The 8,943-nt window shown below is 39.8% G+C and overlaps 1 pseudogene; it reads left to right on the top strand.

The window, feature by feature from the left end:
- Positions 1-2,946: 2,946 nt before the first annotated feature.
- Positions 2,947-3,044, top strand: LOC145577253 (small nucleolar RNA R71; annotated as a pseudogene).
- The last annotated feature ends 5,899 nt before the right edge of the window (positions 3,045-8,943 follow it).

Raw genomic sequence — 8,943 nt, 5'->3', positions numbered from 1 at the left:
CGGCATGCCCTAAGAAAGATCACACTCCTTTCACATTGACTGGAGGTGGAAACTTTTCAATCACTACAATATTTTCCTTGTCAACCTCTATGCCTTTGTGAGAGATCTTGTGACCAAGGACAATGCCCTCCTCAACCATGAAATGACATTTCTCCCAATTCAAAACCAAATTCACCTTCTCACATCGAGCCAAACGTTTCTCAAGATTCTCAAGGCAAGCTTCAAATGAAACACCACCTAGTGAAAAATCATCCATGAACACCTCCATTTCTTCTTCCAACATATCTCCAAATATACTCATCATACATTGCTGGAAAGTGGCAGGGGCGTTGCAAAGCCCAAAGGGCATTCTCCTATAGGCAAAAGTTCTATATGGACAAATAAAAGTTGTTTTCTCTTGGTCATCCGGGTGAATAGGAATTTGAAAAAACCCGGAATATCCATCAAGAAAAAAATTATACTTGTGCCTTGTTAGTCTTTCAAGAATTTGATCAATGAAGGGAAGGGGGAAATGATACTTTTTGGTGGATGTGTTTAGACGTCGATAGTCTATACACTTTCGCCATCCCGTGACCGTCCTTGTAGGAATGAGCTCACCTCTCTCATTTTCTACAACGGTCATGCCTCATTTCTTTAGGATAATGTGGACCGAGAAACCCATCTAGAGCTAGAGATGGGGAATATGATTCCTCCATCCAATAGCTTAGTTATTTCCTTCTTAAGTAGAATTGGGGCCCAAGAGTTCATACCTATGGTGTGATAGTAAAGGTTTGAGCTATACAATTGGAACACCTTTACCTTCCTTGGTTGAGGCCACTTGGAATGCATCTTGACTTGAAATTCCCATGCAAATGTGATCATCACTCTCTTCCATGCTCTCATCAATGACTCTTTCAAAGAAAGCCATTTCCTTGCCATGCTCACCTATGTTTTCCTTATTCAACAAAACACATTCAAGTGGATCATTAGAAGTGAGCAAGTGCCCATGCATAGAATTCACAATATCATCAAAGATTTCAAATCCCATGCAATTTTCAAGTGAAGAAGAAGGATATTTCATGCTTTCATTCAAATCAAATTCAATGACTTCTTCTCCAACTTTGAGAGAAATCTTAGCACTTTTAACATCAATCATGGCACTCGAGGTAGTAAGAAAAGGTCTACCAAATATGATAGGAATATTGGCATCCTCATCCATTTCAAGAACGAGAAAGTCAACCGGATTACAAACTTTCCTACCCTCAAAGGAACATCTTTTACCTTACCTTTTGGAATCTTAATTGATCTATCGGCTAGTTGCAAGGTAATATTGGTAGGCGAAAGCTCCCCTAACTCAAGTCTTTGATAAACCGAATATGGCATAAGGCTAAAATTAGCTCCTAAGTCACACAAGGCATTATCAATTTGCATCTTATAGATAGCACAAGGGATAGAAATGTTTCCAGGATCCTTCAACTTGGGCGACATCTTATTCATAATGATTGCACTACAATTCTCGGTCAAGCTAACCGTTTTCGCCATATCAAAAGTTCTTTTTCCATTCAATATATCCCTAAGGAATTTTACATAATTCGGCATTTAGCCAATGACATCGGTAAACGGAAGGATAAGATGATGTTGCCTCAATATTTCTATGAAATTGCCAAATTGTTCATCTAGTTTGTGCCTATTGTACTTTTGGGGATATGGGAGCTTAGGTTTGATAACTTCTCTTACTTTCTCTTCTTTTTCAATTGGTTTTTCACTTACATCCTCACTAAAAGAGCTTTTTCCTTCCTCATCCTCAACCAAAACTTCCTTAGGACTTTCCTTAGTCACACTCTTCTTAGGCTCTACATTCTCAATAATACTACCACTTCTTGTCACTATGGCATTGATTGGTCTCTTGGGATCTAAACCTTGAGATGGTAGGGAAGAAGGGCTAGCATGCTCTTTCAAGACTTTTGCCAATTAAGAAATTTGATTCTCCAACATCTTACTATGAGCCATCATGTCATTAAACTTCTTATCACTAGATGACTTGTAAGTGTTCAACACCTTGATTTGATTCTTTATGACATCCTCCAATCTACCTCTAGAAGAAGATGATTGGGCATAAGAGCTATCATTTTGACCTTGAGCCTTTGGAGTGAAACCGGGTGGGGGACCCCTTTTCTTGTTGTTTTGAAAATTGCCCCGATTTTTGTTACTCCAATTGCTCTGACCTTGATTTTTGCCACTTTGGTTATGATTACCATAATTTTGATTATGGTTCCCACATCCTTGGCCTGGGTTTTGACCACCATAACCTTGGTGGTTATAGTTGTCTCGAAAAACTTGGTACCCTTGGTTTCTATAAGCCCCATTGTGGTTATAATTATTAAAATTCCCATTATGATAGTTCCTATCCCATTATTTCTTTGATTATCAAATCTAGGTCCAACATTTTCATTAGACAAATAATTCACATGTTCATTCTCATTGCCAACATAATCATCACATCCATTAAAAGAAGCATTAGGACAATTTGAAGTATCATGGTTATATGAATCACATAAATCACAAACTATATAGCAACTAGACATGTTGCTAGAAGAGGGAAGAGGATTTGAGTTAGGAAATTTACCTCTCCTCTTATTTTGGGAGGGATGAATCGGTTTTTGAGATTAAGCACTTTCAAGTTTGGCTTTGATAGAGGTCATTTCCTTCCACAATTCTGAGATTTGTGAGGACAAGTTGTTGATGGCATTGATGTGATCAACCGAGTACACCGAAGCACCACTTTTGCTTGTTGTTTCACGCTCATCATCTTGCCAATCCATATAATGCCTCACTACATCTTCAATGACGTCCACCACTTCCTCCTCCGTCTTATTCATTATTGGTCCTTTGGCTCCCGCATCAAGGCAAGATTTTCCTCGAGGGCTTAAACCTCCATAGAAAATTTGGATGATTTGATAGGTAGGAATCCCACGGTGTGGGCACTCTCTTTGGTATTCCTTATACCTCTCCCATGCCTCATAAAGACTTTCATTGGGATTTTGCATGAAGCTTTGAATGAGAGCTCTTGCTTCTACCGTCTTCTTTTGTGGGTGAAACCGAGATAAAAACTCCTTAGTCACTTCATTCCATGTCCTCAAGTAGTTTGGTTTCACCTCCTTTTCTAACCACTCTAATGCACGTCCAATGAGAGATAAAGGGAAAAGCTTAAGGCAAATAAACTCTTGAGAAACCCCATTCACCTTGATTGTATTGCAATACTTCTCGAACTCCTTAAGATGGTTGAGGGGACTCTCATGCTTTACACCACTATATTAACACCTCTCTATCAAAGTAATCATGGCCGGTCTAATCTCAAAGTCGTTTGCCGGTGTCGTAGGTAGAGCAATCCCACTCTCATACCTATAGGCTCCTGGAACTCCTAACTCCTTCAATGCTACTCTTTGGTTATCTCCCATGATGAATTGCTCTTCGTCTTGCCTTGGAGAACGTCTAGAAACTCTCAACTTTGTAATTGTCCTTTCAATTTCCAGATCGAAAGGCAATAAAGAATGAACATAAGATCTACGCATACAATCTTAGAGAAAGATTAGAAGCACGGCCACAAATGTAGCCTAAATGAAAGAAAATATTTTTGTATTTCTCAAATAAAATGGAATAGATTCAATCAACAACAGCAAATAACCATGTCAATCCCTGGCAACGACGCCATTTTTAACGCGGGTGAAACCTAGGTCGTTGATTTCTATGTATCCCTGATCAAAACCAAATTTTAACCAAACCCAACCCTAAGTAAAGGGGTAAGTCCGGGTCGAACCCAAGGGAATGTAGTAGAAGCTAAAGTCTCAAGTTAAGCTATTCTGAAACCTAGGTAAGGGTTGGTCTAAACAAACTAAGCAACGCTATTGAATGAATAAAAGAACGATATTAAGGATGCTAGGGAATTAGGATCCACATGCACTCATGACAATCATACTAATTGGGCAAGAATTCAACCAATCAAACAACGTGAGGAAAAGAAACAAATGCAATCAAAATCACTTAAAGAGTTATTTCCTAGGGTCAAGCTAGATGTCTCTGCAAAAGACATCAAAGGAAAATCACAAAACAAGATCAATCGATAATAATAGCTTCCAAATAAATTTTTCATATCAATGAAAACTATTATGAAATCTAACTTGATAGTTAAGGTTGATCACTCCTCAAGATATTGAACACATGCAAAAATTTCACAAACAAATTTAATCACAACGTTGATCAATCAAAATCCCCCAATTAGCCATGAATTATCAATCATACATGCTTCACCATATCCCTAATAAGAAATCTACTAACTACACATTGCAAAATTGAATAGCAAAACTAAACTAATCACCAATTTCATCATCAACATTGAACTCAAAATATATTCAAGCTATAAAAAATCAAATCAAACAAACAACAATTAATTCAATCAAATTCAAGAATCAAAAGCTAAAATTGCAATAAAGAGTAAAGAATTCTTACAAAACATCGATCAAAATCAAAGAGGAAGAAGATTGAAAGTAGCATTAATCAAATTCACCAAGTTTCGCTCTCTAAAATCTAAGAACAAAAGTTTCCCCAATTTGAGCTTCTCTCTCTAAAAATTCAATCAAAAATCTAATTCTAAGCTCTTGTCTCTCTAGAAATAAAGATATTCTATATATAATTAAACTAACAAAGGAGGAGTTAGTTAAACGTCCAAAAAGAACCCCAATAGGCATGCCCTCTCCTCTACATGCGCGGCCATAATGAAATGGGTACAGAACAGGGGGAGGAAGGCTGCGCGGCCGCTCCTCCAACCTGCGCGGCCGCGCCGCCCTCGTGCGCGCCCGTGCCGAGGAGCAGGGCACCTTCTTCTTGTGAGTCCATTGATGCTCCCGTGTGCTCCACTTGATGCATGTTGCAGGTAGCAATCTCCAAAGGTCTTCATTGTGGGTTCAACACTAATTTTGATGCTCACGCAGCAGGAGAGTGCGGCCTTGAAGACTTGGCTTTTGCACTCCTTCACTTTTGAGCTTCAAGGGGAGGAACCGGGTTGCACCTTAAGTTTTGCAAATTCCAAGAGAAGGTCATTTGGTTCCTTAGACGTCACCAATCTCCTGAAATAAAAGAAAAGTAAACAAATAAAAGAGAAAAATAAAAATAAACCAAGAAATGCAAGAAAATGCGAAAACAACTAAAGAAAACACAAAGTAGAGAAATATCAAGTAAAACTAAAGAAAAAGAGATAAAAAAGACATAAAAACAATGAAAATTCATTCTAAAAGAGGCTAAATGAGTGCCATAAATGACAATCATCAATATGTCATTGAAACTTTAGTCTATGATTATAACAATTTAAAAGATGACAAAAAAGAGAGGTGTTTCGGCATTCGTAGCCTAACACATGAATAGAGGTTTTGACACTTGCTTGCCAAAATGCAGTATTTAGGGTCCACAAGATAGAAATACGTGTCTCGGGACTGGAGGCATATATCCAAATCTAGTGAGAGAGAAGAAAATCGGCAATTCTCATAGAAGTTTTGTACTCAAGATGAAAACATGCGTCTCGGGACTGGGGGCACGTGTCTAAATAGGTGTGAATTCGGTATGTCTCTCTTTATACAGGTGGTGGACGAACACCCTAACTGTCCAGTAAGCCAGTAAGATCACTAACTACCATATTTGCTTCCAATCGAGAAGTGTCTGTTCTCGATGGTTCGGCGAGCCAGTCGACTCGTTAAGCTAACACCTAAAGTTTGTAAAGAATTTCTACTGTTTTCGTTATGAGAGGTAGATCACGTTGCTGGGAAGAGGTGTAATTTTACACAACACCTACGCTACATAATTTTACGCTGTACGATACGCCAATCTTTTTGTTGTGGATGCCAAAAAGAAAGAAAAGAACGTGACACTTCTAAAGTCATTATAGTAAAATGACAAACATGTCTATGGGAGCTTTTCCGTAAAGCACCACTACGGAACGTTTTAAGACACGCTAACGAAAAACGTCCAAAACGTATGCTTAGGGCAGGCACAAAGCACGGTGCACATGCAAGATGATACAAAAAACTATCAAAGAAGAAAATAAACTATAAGGTGCAAAAAAGATTTCGATAATTTGCACGCCATTACATCTAATAACAAGCAAAAACCGTTAAAAATAAATTAAACGGATTGAAATCTCAATACCGGTCTTTTAAGTGACCAATCTCTGCACGCAACTCAGTGGGCCGCGCTGGCCAGGAGCACGCATCTGTCTGAGTTGCGTTGGGCTGTTACGCGCAACTGGTTGAGTTGCGCACGACATTTAAGTCAGCAAAAGGAAATCACTGAGTGCGATTTTCCCATTTTGCTCTCTCTCTTCTTCCTTTGCCATCTCGACTCTTTCTCTCTCTACGAAGCTCCAATTTTTTTGTTTTATGAAGCTAAAGGAATTAGATCTCGTCCCCTATTCATATTTTCCACAATCTAATGTAAGTTTTTGGCCTTTTTACTTCGTTTTTTAGGTGAAATTTGGGGAAAATCGAACCATAAAACTCTAATTTTTGAATTAGGGGGTTTTTTATTCGCTCCATTATTCTTAAAATTGTTTATTCCATGTTTTTATGCTATGTTTAAGGAGTGTTTTGCAAAAAATTTCATGAAAAATGGTTGATTGTATGAGCATTTCTTTGTTTAAGTACGTTCTTAGCATTTTTCTTCGAATTTTAGTTCGAATTTGTTGTATTTGCTTGCTCATTTGGTTATACTTGTTGATTATAAAGTGAATTATAGTATTAGAACTACGATTACTTTCATGAATCATGTTTCAAAAATTGTGAATCCGAAAAAATGCCGCGAAGTGTACACTTTAGCTTGTTTTTGCCATGTTCGAACCTCAAGATTGTTTGGTAGACGATAATTATTTTTATGTCATTATTATTCGCCTAAAAATAGATAATTCTTTCAGATTTAGGAATATAATCTCTTGAATACTTTAGTTGAAACTGGTATAGGATGGCTTTTGTGGGTATTAAAAGCCCCATTTACTGAGTTGAACTGCAGGTATCGTAGCCCCCAAGTGTGGGTGGCATTCAATTTTTGTGTTTTGCCCTCTCGTCTGTCGTTATGCTGTTGAAATGGGTCTAGAACACGTATATTAGTCTTTTAGGAAAGTAAACTAATAAGGAATCTTGTCGATTATAGTATGGACTCCCCTCCATTCGTCAATGCTGAGGAGGATCTAGCAGTACCTCTGCTTGACGAGGCGGTTCGCCCTCGAAAGAGGGTGACACGTCCTCGTGAGGAGGTTCGAGAGCAACGCGTCGGGGCTGATCGACGTCGTCATGAGGATGTGGTCTGGGAGGATCCTCCCAACTGGGACCCTCAGGTCCTTAAGTGGGACCCAAACCATCATGTTTCCATTTGGAGTTGGCGCGGCATAGTGAGTTCTTTTGCGTCTTCGTTTTTTTTCATCTTTTCTCTTTTTTTTTTTTTGAAAAGTCATAATCGTATTTTCTCGTATATTTTCATTAGAGCGAGCCTAGCATGTGTTTGTACAACTAAGGTGAATTAAGAGGTCGTTTCGGGAGTTTACTCGACGTGGTAAAGGAGGTGGTGGAGCTTTCGGGGATCAGCCCCCAGCTGGCAGCTCTTCGGGACTTATCAAATCAGCCTGCATCGTCGGCTTTCCTTCATGGTTTTCTAGAGTTTTGGTGGGATTCTAAAAATACTTTCAACTTTCCATGGGGAGAGATGACGGTTGCCCCTTTCGACTTCTCTATGATCACAGGTTTTCCTTTTGGAGGTGAGCATGTGGTTATGGAGACCGTGAAGGGGTCAGACAACAGGCTGCGTAACCTTGTGGGGGACCATCTTGCGGTGGCCCTTCATATGTACGCGCAGTCTTGTCCGTAATCGGTTCTTGTCGACGATTTGTCGGTTGACTAGGTTGATCGGCAGTGAACACCTTAGCAGCTGGCTTGGATATAAAGCTATCGGGTTACTTGTTTGCCTCAGTGATTTAGGGCAAGTAGGTAACCTGAGTTGGGCGGACGTGTCGTATGCCCGTATGCTTACAGCTATGGACAAGGTGCCTCAGATCTCCATTTTGTGGCATGGTCGTATCCTCGAGGTGCATACTTATCTTAATATTTTAGCTTTTTTATCTAATTGTATTCTTTTTTTTAGGCTTAGGGGTACTCGTACCTGCCTTTTCTATACCCCAGGATACTTGGGGAGGCTCGTTTTCCTATCGGCCATCGTCTGGTCATGATTAGGAAAAAACGAGCAACTACAATCGGCGACTTTCGCCAAAGGATTCTTTCGGCGACTCGTGCGTCGGTGAGTATAATTTTGACAACACACATTTTCATGTATATATTTTTTGAATGATTTTTTCATGTGGTTGTGTTTTGTAGATCGATCTTCGTCCTTAAAGTTTAATCATCTGGGTCCCTAAGGCTGTTCGGGCAGGTATGGTTCGCTACCATTTCAGGGCCCTTTATCACGGACTCTCCGTGCTCTAGAGGATGGACGCTTGGTTCTTAGGCGAGCGTGTCTTTTGGCAGTTCTTGTCCAAGGAGCCTTTGGTTATTGCGAACCCTCCGATCCGAATGTTGCGTCCGGACCTGTTGTCTACCGAGGATCGAGCTCAGGCGATCCTTGGTTATCCAGCGAAGCAGCTGGTGTTGCCAGGTGCATCTTACCCGACATTCACTGCATCCAGGCTGACTCCTTTTCCAGCTTACAGTATTTCTTATTTTCCTTTTCTTTGACTATTGTTTAGAACTTTGACTCCTTTATTATTTTATTTTAAGCAAGTGGAGCTGGGTGGTTGGATGCCTCCCACGGCGGAGATCACGTATACCGACTTTTTCGGGTCAGTAATTCGTGTGATTCTTCCTGCGGCGGAGGATGAGGACATACCATTCGTACCTGCGATGGTTAAGTCAGTATGCTTTATTTTGTATATGTATA

The sequence above is a fragment of the Chenopodium album genome, chromosome 13 (genome assembly GCF_948465745.1).
Source record: "Chenopodium album chromosome 13, dcCheAlbu1.1, whole genome shotgun sequence".
NCBI classification, from domain to species: domain Eukaryota; kingdom Viridiplantae; phylum Streptophyta; class Magnoliopsida; order Caryophyllales; family Amaranthaceae; genus Chenopodium; species Chenopodium album.
This window is presented reverse-complemented; position numbering and strand designations above follow the sequence as displayed.